General features: G+C 38.2%; 1 protein-coding gene and 1 pseudogene across 1 annotated transcript in view; one reads left to right on the forward strand and one right to left on the reverse strand.

Moving 5' to 3' along the window:
- The window catches only part of LOC115436927 (conserved oligomeric Golgi complex subunit 8-like), a 99,281-nt gene that overhangs the window by 22,352 nt on the left and 64,239 nt on the right, over positions 1 to 12,690 (reverse strand). The window lies entirely within an intron of this gene.
- The window catches only part of LOC115436972 (WD repeat-containing protein 88-like), a 39,385-nt pseudogene continuing 33,516 nt past the window's right edge, over positions 6,822 to 12,690 (forward strand).

The raw sequence follows: 12,690 nt of genomic DNA on the forward strand, positions 1-12,690 counted from the left end.
GGCTGGTGTCTGCTGCTGGATCTGCTTTCTGACTCTGAGGAGCTACAAGACAAAGTTTCCCAGTTCTGTGGCGTTGCATCATACTATTATTTAAATAACATAACGTTATGTTACACACCACAATGCCACACAATTCACTGACTCGATAATTAACTAGCTTGAAAGGTGGTTTACCCGGTTCATCGTCCTCGTTAGTTGTTTCCAACCGGGAGGTCGTTTTGTGAAAAAGTTGCAGATTTTGGCACATTGGCTGCGTTTGTTTCCAGAGCTTTCCTCTTTTAGTTCTTGCCTTCTCTGCGCCACCCTTGCCCTTCTATTATCCATGTTTCAAACAGCAAAGACAGCTGACCACCGACAGCCTACAGAGCACAGATCGAATATGCTCCACAGCTACAGTACAGAGTTACTAACCGTATGCAAGGACAGATCACGTCAGGTCACGGCGCGTCTGCAAACAAGAGGATGAAAAAAAACCAAAACAGTTGTAGTAGAGGGGGTAGCGGCCCAGGAACAGCAGCAGCAGCTTACGTGATCAACCCAGTGCTATGACTGACCACCCCGCAAAAAAAAAAAAAAGGAAAAAAGATAAATAAAATATTAAATATATATTTACAGTGAACTCCAGCCCTCGCGGCCTAAATATTTATACCGGCCCACCGGGAATTGTCCCGGTCCTCCCGATTAGCCAGTCCGGGCCTGCTTATGCACTGTACTGTACATTCATTTCAAGTTCAACAGACTGCTTTGGGATTGTTTCTGTGTAAAATCAACTGCCCTGCTCAAAGGCTGTAACATTATTAATACCATTGCTACTGTCATTAATCACAAGAAAAGACAGTGTTTTCAAGCAGCTCATCCAAAGAGTTTTATTTTTGGAGGCAGAGCTCATTTAACTGAAAATAATCATTCAGATGTCAATGTGATCTCCCAAAACCCCAAAGGTGACATCTATAATGAGGCAAGTAAATTCCTCAGAACCTGTCAGTGTTCTGAGGATGGTTTGGAGTATCTTCTTCAGAAGGTATGACAGAACTTCAGTAGTGGCCTCCTTGTCCATGGAGGCAGTGGCAGCTCCAGCAGGGCAACGACGACAACCAACCCATCAGAAGGGGACCATAAGTCCACCTGTAGGGTAGAAGACAAACCACAAAGAAACACAGAAAGAAGAACACTTATTTTAATCATTTGGGATACGTCTATAGATCATAAATAGGAATGGACAACACAACAAATCCCCAGCATGAACTCAGCATTTACCAGGTGGTGTGTCCTCCTCCCTCCTGCTGATGAGCTTCATCCCTTTGCTGTGAACATTACAGTGTTTTAGTCTGGTTTAGTCAAACCTGACAACATGAAGAGAAATAAAGAGAGTGTGTGTCCATCTAAAAGTGTCCCAGTTGTACCTTGAATCTCCATTTCCATGTTGTGGAAGGAATATGGATTCAATGTAGTTTGGGTAGATTCCAGTTGGATGATTTCACACTGAATATAAAGAGACAGTTCATTAAAAATGTCATAAAGCCTATTTTACTACTACTACTACTTTTTTTTTTTTTTTTTAACTTGTCTTGTCCAGCATCCTAACAGCAGAATGGTAGTCTGGCTCCTTTTGGTACTGAACAAATTTGCTTGCCAAGGGTAACTTCATAAAGTATATGAAGCTCCCCTTTCCCCTATTCTACTGTGTTTATTATGAGTTTTGTTGAACCACATTTCGATGCCAGACCTGACATTGGGAGTGGGGGGTGGTGAAGGGGAGAGAGCAAGAGAGAAGAAGATGGCGAAGACCCTCACAAGAAAGTATCAACAATACAAGCAGTAAAGCAGTAACAACCATGGTGATAATTATAATGGTAACAATGACTACAACCAGAACTGAGTAAAACTGGACAGAAGAGAGAGAAAAAACAAAACAACAAACAAACAAAACTACAAAAAAAGAACATAAAATACATAAGACCTATTAAATGATGAATATAAGAAAAGAAAGCATGAACAAATATCATATACCACGTTTGCCCAAATAATACCAGTAACAAATAATACCAGTTACAAATCCACACATCAGTTGTTCACATTAATCTGCTGTGACAGTGAACAAGGCAAAGAGAATACTATATATAGAGAGAATACTACTACTACTACTAATATACTTTGGGCTGCTCTCTCTTTTACCGCAGTAAATCATCTGATTCAAACTATCTGCATGGACACTGAACAAAAAGAATCTAAAGTTGTTTCAACAGATGACAAAGACTAAAACTACAATCTTAACATAAGTACAGTCCTGTACTGTTTGTTAATATGTATGAAAATACATTCAAAATACTCCAATTCAACATAACAAGTTTAAAACAAGTGGACTCTCGGAGGAAAAATGTTTTGCCCTTGGAAACAACCTTCAACTAACAGAACTGAAATGCAGATGTATCATACGGTTAGCACTTGCATGCACAGTACAATGAAACTCAAACAGAATACGTTGTATGTCAGAAACCCCAACTTTTATTAATGCATTTGGTTTGAATGAATTTCTTGTAGTGTTGAAACAGGTAGTCGGCCTGTTGAGCGTCACATGCGGTCACCGATACAAACATTACTCATCGTTTCCTCACATGCCGACAACATGACAAACACATCCTCTAATTTAATCAAAAACAAAGACATGTAGTTAACTGGAGCTGGAAAGGCTTTTGTTTTTGATAAAATAAATACATGCACTGAAGATAACTGTTCGAATGTAAAGCTAACATGCTAATATGCTAACCTGGGAATCTCGTTAATCTCGTCAGCACACCAATACTGTGAAATATTTGTATTGTGCAAGTTAAGCGACATGAACAAACTAGTATTGTAATGTTTCAACTTAACACACAATCTTAATATTTTTTCTAAATCAGCTAAATCAGGCACGCACCAAATTATCTGCAAGCTTCCGGAAGTTGGCGTGTGCAGAAGAGAATGTGCGGAAGTGGCATGTGCAAAAGAGAGCGTGTGCGTAAGTGGGCGTGTGCAGAAGAGAGCATATCAGAATAATGGCCACCAAGTGAATTGGGAAGTTTTCACAACGAAAATATACTAGTGTTGATTTCAGTGGATGCGACGTATGTGACTTTAGAAGTTTTATACTGACGTATTTGACAATACTCTCCATCTCCATCATGTGTTGTTTGGAGCTGTGTTTCTATCAGACACCGGTATACAGACTATCAGAATTGCCTTTATTGTCATTTGACAGTACAGAGTACATCAAACGAAATTCAGTTCGATGATTAGGGACATCGGGCCGCTGCTCCTAGTAAAGAGTACAACTAGAGCGCTACCACAAAACCCTTTCTTCGAAAATTGCAGTGAAGAACAGAAGATAATGCAAAGCACAAATATAAGACATCATACAGTTTTCACACAGTACACGTGGACACATGCTGGAATTTTTTCATGGATTTGAAGGGAATTGGGGGACAGCATGAACATTAGGCAGATAGCAGACGTGAAGAAAAAATGGGGGTAGGGAGATGCTTGAAAGTAAGTCAGACGAAACACTGCAAGGCCAAAGCAGAGTGGGGAGGCAGGAAAAAAAAGCAGCAGATACCAGAGCTCAGAAAAACACGTCCACTCTCTTCGAAGGACAAGAAGAAGAAGAAGTATAATATAATAACTTTAATTTGTCCTTCATCTATAAGGTTACAGCTGTCTCTATTCTCTACCAGTGTGCAATAATCTTTGTGACTCAGACTGATCTTGATAACCTCAGTATTTTAGTGTTAGTTTACTGATAGGATTTGAAGGCATCTTACTTAGATGTTGAGCTGCATTTCTTTTACTTCTTCTTCTTTCCTCCAAGCAACTGTAAACCCTTGTGACTAATAGGAGCATCCAGCATGTCCACTTTTTGCCCAGAAAACTTGTTGGTAGTCTCTACAGTCATCAACCAGGCCAGGACATCCTTATAATCCCAGAATAAATGAGAGAACTGACAGGACCCATACTTTCTCTTCCTGATTTGATGCACTGGGCTGAAGACTGTTTTGTAATCCAAAAAGACTTTGGCTTGTTCTCAGGTGATATGATCCAAAATGTAGTGATAGTACAGGCACCTTGGATCCTTCATCATAACTTGCTGTTGCCTGTTGGTCTTCTCATCTTCAGTTTTTAGGCATCAGATGCAGTCATTTGGTCAATGTACTGGTAGTTAAGATCCCCTCTTGAAGTTCTGTCGTTTCTGTCTTGTAGGAAAAGAGAAAAATGTAAATTTGCATTTGTTTTCGTTGACAGAAGACTTTTCAATTTGCTGCACCTCTGCTTTGAACCTTTTGCAAATGACCTTAAACTGAAGGAGCTGGTCCCTGTGGACTTTTTTAAATGACAGAGGTTGAAACTACTGACTGACTGGTAAAATATTTATTTGGCTCATTTTGACTCATGGTTATTTTCGATATGTTATTTGAAAACTGGCTGTTGACAATATACGCAGTTCCACTCCAATGTTCCAATATGTTGTGAGTATGTATATTATCTGTATAGTTCTTATTATGTTATATTGCTTTTTTGCACTATCTTTATACTTTTTCTTGCACTTTATTCTGTTTTTGCCTCAACTGTTGAATTTCCTCATTGTTGGATCAATTAACTCTAATCTAGGGATGCAAATAATTGACTATCAATTAATTGTCGATAAGAATTTGGTTGATTAAATTACAATATTTTCGGTTAATTGCCCTTTCCCACGGCGGTGTTCATGGTGTCAACAGTAGGGGGCGCCTACACTAAGCTTCATTGCTGAGGTTGAATATCATCCATCCATCATGTCACTGATGCAAAGTCAGAAATGTCCATTTCTTCTCAACTGCCCCTCTTCAACCAACTAATGATTAATGGATTAATTGATAATTTGCATCCCTAATCTAATCTATATTTTGTACATTTTGACCTTGTATTATTTTGTATGTTTGGTTCAACAGTGATTGTAACTGACATGTAATCTATGCCTTCATCAGGACACTCTTGTAAAACATTTTAATTTTCAATGAGACTTTCCAGGGTAAATGAAGGTTGAATAAATAAAACTGTTAAGATCAGCTCACCTTGCTGACAGTCTGTGCATTTGCTGTTTCAGTTATAAAAAACATGTTGATGAAATCTTTTGATATGATACTAATCCCTTTAAAACCTGCCAGTCACATTAGAAGTCATCAAAAATGTCTCCCTATTGCCACATTTATCCAGTGTATTGCATTTAAGGAACTATATGTGAAGCTTAACATTAATTTACTCAGTTGAGATGTTAGGATAATGAAATATTCCACATTCCCTGTCAAAAGACTCCATTGAAGCATAGGGTTGTATAGGCACAAGTCAATCAAACCCAATAAAATTAGATTTATACAAATCAGAAATACTCTCCCAGTGGTTGAATCTACAGGGGACATATCTTATTATGTAAAGAATTCAAATGAATTACCTTATAGAGAACTCCGGTGGCACTGCCAGTACTTTTTACACCTGTCTTCTATACTTTTGTTTCATATACAAAGTAGGTAATAAAACATGATGCTCCTTCATTCCAGTCCTTGTGTGCTGAACTAATTAGTAACTCCTTCATCAGTGCTGACTCCTGTGTAAGGCTGTGGTCGTCTCCTCTGCTCACTCTTCAAATCGGTCATTATAGCCACTCCTTATACTTGCTCTTTTGTCAGTCATTTTACCTTTCCCTTATCTCTGATTTATTCAACACCATTTGAAATATGGAATCAAGATGAATCGGCAAAGCTTATGGCTTTGTTTGACATGATTCTAATCAGGGGTGGTGCAGTGGACAGCACTGTCACATCACAGCAAGAAGGTCCTGGGTTTGATTCCAATCAGGGACAAAAACTCTAACTCGCTTCTTCAGTTCCCAAATGTTTATGGAGTATAGTTAAAAGAAGAGGAGATTTTTTTGCCTTTAATTTACATTTTGTGAGCTAGTGCAGCAGGCAAAACTGGGAAATGTATCAGTCAGTGTTCAGTCTTTGAACATAGTGGGTTAGGCATGTCCTCTTTCTTGATGTCAGCCTTAAAAAAGGAAGCACAGGGAGAAAACATGGAGAAAAGGAGAAAGAGAGTGACAAACATTGAAAGTAAAGTACAGGAACTGACTTCAGTGAAAACGTCAGAGGTTATGGTGTTTCGTCTACTGAGGGCCGTGTTTAAGTAACAAGCTTCAAATTCAGTGCTTTTCACACTTACATGGACTTGAATCCAGTTTTTGTAATTATATTAACACCGGCTGATCTACTTTTCACAGTTCTAGTTCAGTTATCTGTGCATCAGTTCCATCCATGTGTCTCCCCTACTCCCCCAGTCTCTCTCTGTGTCTCTCTCTTTTTTCTCCTCTTTTACTCTCTTTATCTGCTCCTGTCAGTCATCCATCCTCCAGGACTCTGGGTCTGCTCCAGGTTTCTGCTGTTAAAGGTAGTTTTTTCTTCCACTGTCTGCACTCACTAGTGTTTGCTCCTGGAGGATTCTGTTGGGTTTCTGTAAATTGGCTTCAGTCTGGTTTCGTCCAACTCGATATGGAAAGTGTCATGAGATAACTTTTGTTATGATTTGGCACTATTTAAATAAAATGTTATTGATTTCAACACAATGTTTTTGCAGTAAATGCACTTTAATGCACATGTCCTTGTGCACAGGGTGTATTAGGGCTAAAATATTTGAAAATTAGAACCAGCGGAATTTTAACGTATGTTGCTGTGTATTACGTTTAATCTCCACATGTATGTCTACGGTTCAAACAACCAAATTCCACTTTCCCTGTAACTCGTCGAGTTTTGTTACGTCCCACAGTTCGTGAAGGCAGCACGCATGCGTCAGTGCGAGTGTTGCTATAGTAACTGCTAAAGACTAGTCTAGCCAAGCTCAACTTTTGACTAAATGGCGTTGAAGAGCACCGACCCGTTGTCAGTAGATGAAGGAGAAGAAGATGAAAGGACAGAGGAGGAGAAGAGGGGAGGAGGAGGAGGAGCAGCCGCGTGGAGCCTCGAGTCTCAGGTAAAGGAGTCAGTAAAGAAATAAAACTACGACTCAGAGCCATTAGCAAGTTAATTAGCAGGAGCTGTGCGTTTACTGTCAGGGATGTTCAAAGGTGTGTTACACATAGGTTACATACAGATGTAGATATAGACGAAATGGATTCATACCCGGGGGCAAAAAAGCGGACCTGACCCCCCACTGTCCAGGGGGTGGATGTGGTGGTAAAGGTCAGACCCAAAAAAATGTCATGTCCCATAAAATACTGATATTATTGAAGTTTATGTAACACAAATCAGCCCATAACAAAAGAATTACAGTACATGTGTGACACACAAACCCAGGGTGTACGCATGCGTAATAACATGTGAATAGAACAAAATAAATCTTACATTTACTGAGTTATAAAAAATGTATTTACTCTTTAATGTAGGAGTACTTCAGGTCAATGTTAGACTTAGTTTTGAGTAAGACTTTCTCGATGATGCCCCCTCCTGCCGGTCCGAGTGACCGGACAGTTTAAAGTAGGAGGAGCCAAAGGCAAACCACTGGCAGGTGTTGTACCAAGGACAGAGGAGCATATTTTCGACTTTCAATCTCATGATTCTGACTTTTTTTTAAAAAATCTCATAAGTATGACTTTTTATCTCATAATTATGACTTACCATGGGGATTTTTTTTTTCCAAATCAAAATCAAATCAAGTTTTATTTATATAGTGCCATATCATAATAAAAGTTATCTCATGACACTTTACATATCGAGTTGGTTGAAACCAGACTCTAAGCCAATTTACAGACACCAAACAGAATCCTCCAGGAGCAAACACTAATGAGTGGAGACACTGAAAGGAAAAACTACCTTTAACAGCAGAAACCTGGAGCAGTCCCTGAGTCCTGGAGGATGGATGACTGACAGGAGCAGTTGGGGCTAGAGATAGAGGGTAAAGGAGGAGAAAAAGAGAGAGAGTGACAGAGCTAGAGAGAGGCTGGGGGAGAAGGGGGAAGAAGGTGGAGACACATGGATGGAACTGATACATAGAAAACTGAACTACAACTGTCAAAAGTAGATCAGCTGGAGTTAGTAGAAGTACTAAAAACCAGAACAAAGGTCCATGACTGTTAATACTACTACAAATACAAGTACTAACAGTGGATATACTACTATTACAAAAGTTAGTACAAATAATAGAAACCTCTAACATCTATGGAACTATATATAAACACTATCATAACTATATGGATAAGTGAGTGATGACGATGAAGGCAGGGGCACAGCAGCAGGTCCAGAGATGATCCTGGGAAAACCTGTGATGATCCAGGGAAAACCTGTGATGATCCTGGGAAAACCTGTGAGCGATAAAGCACAGAGACTCCAGGGAAGAAGTCAAGTCAGTAACAAGTATTCACTGTGGCGTAAATAGAAGAGAAAATTAGGAGAGAAAAGGTCAGGGAGAAAGAGGAGCGGAGAGGAAGTCATAGAGGAGGAGGAGCAGAGCAGAGCTCAGTGTATCCAGATGAGTGTCCATCAGTCTAAGCCTATTGCAGCAGAACTAAGAGCAGCCTGAGCTGCCCTCACTATAGGATGGAACGTTTTTAACCTACTCTTAAACATAGAGGAGTGTCTGCCTCGGGATTAATAAAGTATCTATCTATCTATCTCTATCTATCTATCTATCTATCTATCTATCTATCTATCTTCTATCTATCTATCTATCTATCTATCTATCTATCTATCTATCATCCATCCATCCATCCATCCATCCATCCATCCATCATCATCCATCTCTTGTTGTATCATCCACTCATGCACGTTGACCGGAACAACTGTTCCATTGCTGGAATACCCAGTGTCCATGCCCACAAGGCTTTAATGTCCCCTAGGGCGAGCATTCTGCCTGAAGTTTCCTCCTCAAATGCTCTTATCCATCTACTTGCCCTTGCAACCAAGCCCTCAGGGTCTGTGGCCTGCCATGGGAGTATTGATCTCTATGACCCTTAACCAAAATCGGAAACTGGCCAGGATCAGTGTATCTATCTGGTGGATGTATGTTTGGTCTGTATCTGAGATCATATGGTCTTGTTCTGTTCAAACCCTTTAATGCTTGATCTTTGTCCACGTAACAATCTAATGCTTTCTGATGATTAGTGCTCACTTCCTTTTTGGTGATGCTACAGATCTTGGGAAAACTGATGGCATTGACATGGATTTGGGAGATTATCATCTGTAATTTCAACATCACCTTCAATGGTGACCAACCCTTTTAGTAAAAGATACAATCCTGTTGTGTCTGTTGACTTCTCAGCCAAATTTTTCTGTGTTTGTCTTTTGCTTTTGAGTATTTCATGAATGTTCCTCAAATTAGCTCTGTAGGCTTCTCCTTCTGATTTAAACAGATTAATTAAGTCTAACTCCATCTCCCTCTTCTGTTGGCATTTTTACTTTTATCCTTTGGTTTGTAATCTTTAATACCATACTCCATGGCTTTACACAGTCAAATCGAATGTGCCTCCTTTTGGCCAGCATTGAGCCAAACCTTTGGTTCGCTTGTACCATTTCTCTGAAATTTTGTCACTGTCACTTTCTTTGTTAGATGTCTAATACCTAAGATCATCACTGGGCTAACTGTTGGTTTTGACAGTTTGTAATATTTTGTAGCCTATTCAACTCTTAACAATAATTTTTTAAAAACCTCTATATCTTCACAGCAGACTTGTTTAGAATGTTGGGAATAATTTTAATATGACAGTGTTCACAATTTTCTACTTTGCATTCTGTATTCCTATAAACCCAAAATTGCCTAGTTGATGTAGCTAAGCTAAGAAGCTAATGGGAAGACAAGGGGTCTGCCTCTGTCTCTAACTTCCCCTGCAATTCACACACACCGCAAGGTGGGAACCTAATAAGTTTCCACACCCCTTCAGATGGCCTCCTAGTCCTCTCCTGTTTAAACTCATTTGAAGAAAATCACCAACCAGTTCGCTTCATTCAAAACCACTATCCTAACACAGATCGAACGTAGAGACTCACCACTAATCGAGCCAACACCCAATTTCCACATACGCAAACTCAAACACTGTACCTACAATGCACTAACACTTGACTCACACACTAAGAACACAAGTGTCACAAAACATGTACACAAACATTTATGCACAGTTTATCAAAGCAACAGAACTCCTTAGAAAGCAACAATAACATATGAGGAACCTCTGAGACTTCTACTGTACTTTTGAACACATATTTCCTAGACTTTCCACAGTATACAAATTTACAAAATTCTCCACTTCTGGCCTCTTGCACTCACTCATACACATACACTCATACACCAACACACGGACATATCCTGCATTCTCCTCTACTCACAGATTTTTTTTTTTTTACACACACTCCCCTGTCCTCTGCTCACTCAGTTTCCCCAAAATCAAACACAAACATCCAAAACAATGCATGGATACATGGGTCATTTCAGAATTGGGGGTTCATTTGTGTCTCCCAGATACACCCTTTGTTTTTTTCCCCAGACAAATCTTTATTGAATCAGTTTTTAATAATATAATAATAATAATTGAATTGAACTTTAACAAATAATAATGCTTTTTGTATTTTTAACAAAATGTATTCAAAAAATATTAGCCTAAGAAATCCAACCCCATCCCAAATTGACTGTCTTCGGCTCAGGATTCATACATTGAACTTGAATTAAAATGAAATAATTTACTATAATTTTCATTTTTTTTTTTTTTTTTTTGTGCTCACTCTAATAACATCAATAAAATAAATTGCACAGAATATCTATTTTCTGTATTATATGAAATTTCAGTATTAAATAAATGTTGTTTGTTTTTTTTTGTCTTTCTATACACTGGTCAACTCTGTTATCTCTGTTATAAAACTCCATAAAAATCTCCAAAGCTTTATATAAAACATGAGACCTGCATCCTATGATGTCACTTCCTCTGGCAGAAAACATTGAAAAAATTTATGCACAGTTAATTTCATTTGATGATGATGTGATGACTAAAGCTCGAATTTCTTGGGAAGGTGAGTTAGGCTTAAACCTCACAGACCAGCTATGGGATAAAACTATCCTTAGTATACGGTCCAGCACACCATGTGTTAGATTACAACTTATTCAGTTCAAAGTGTTGCATAGAATCCATTTATCAAAATTTCGACTCTCTGCAATCTATCCAAATATTGTGGACCAACATGACAAGTGTCAGGGCTCTCCCTGCAACTTAACCCATATGTTCTTTTCCTGTCCTAAGTTACTGAAATTTTGGGGTGATTACTTTATGATCATGACTAATATTCTTGGGAAAAATATCAATATGTGCCCTTTTATAGCATATTTGGGCTCCCTGTTGACTCCTGTTTTAACCAAATAGAGTCTGATATAATACCTTTTACATCCCTCCTTGCAGGACGATGTATCTTATTTTTGTGGAAGTCTCCTAAACCCCCGTCTATTTCATTTTGGCTTAGAGATGTATGTTTTTTCTTAAATTAGAAAAGATTCGACTCTCACTACAAGCTCCTCAACTAAATTCTTTAATAAATGGCAATCTTTTTAGATTACTTTCAGTCTTTACAAACACTGCCTTCAGATTGATTCTCACACCTCCACCCTAATCTATTTTATTATTGTTTAGGTATGTTGTTTTTTGTTGTAATTTGTTCTGTCTACCAGTTATTGTCATTTGATACATCTAGGTAATGTCTAATATTTAAAAGTAAACACAGGTATCTACAAGCTATGACTTATTTTTTTTTCTTCTTATTTATTTTATTATTTTTATTTTCTTCTATTTCCATTAGCTAGTTAATATTCTTGTACACCACAGATTTGATACTGCTTGTACTTATTTGATTTTCTACTGCTCAGAGACTGTTCTGATGTTCTTGTTTCTGCTGTTGCCCTTTCTCAGAGGGCCTTGGGGTTGGATTGGGCATGGGAAAAATGATATAAAAAGCAATGTATAATGAATGCACTTTAATTCTGCTCCTTTGTATGTACTGTTACATTGCTCATAAAAAGATAAATTAAAAAAAAAAAAAAAAAGAAAAGAAAATATGTTGAAGGCAGTAGGGTATATCATTTTCTTCTCCCATTCTTTTGTACAAAATGTTTAGGATACACCAATAGTAGATTAATTACTTTTCAACTCTGCTATTGTTAAATCATAGTGAATCACTTATGGAACTTTTAAAAACCAATAACATGATAAAATCTATAAAAAATTATTTTTAGACATACCATGTGGTATCTCATTTCATCTAGCACATGGAGTTAAGGTAAAAAATGGAAGAAAATGTCAACTCTGTTATGTCAACTCTGTTAATGGTTTAATGATAACAGAGTTGGCAGTGACTTACAGAGTCAAATGCTCCAAATCTTATTTGAGATTTTGAGTAGTATTTTTTTTTTAATATACACACTATATTCACATTTATTATGGATGTTCAATCATATTACTGTAAAGGGAACATCAGTGCTTTAACTTTCCAGTTTAAGGAAATTGAATCATATGTTGTAGGTAGATGATGATGAAGCTGTCAGGGGCAGAAAGGCAACGGCAATACAGGGAAAGTGAGGTGCTGACCCTGTAAGGAGAGGCTCACCAGAGGTGCAGAGCGGGAAGGGAGAGAATTTCAGAGAGGACACCACCACCAAGTC

Source organism: Sphaeramia orbicularis, chromosome 3 (assembly GCF_902148855.1).
Source record: "Sphaeramia orbicularis chromosome 3, fSphaOr1.1, whole genome shotgun sequence".
NCBI lineage: Eukaryota > Metazoa > Chordata > Actinopteri > Kurtiformes > Apogonidae > Sphaeramia > Sphaeramia orbicularis.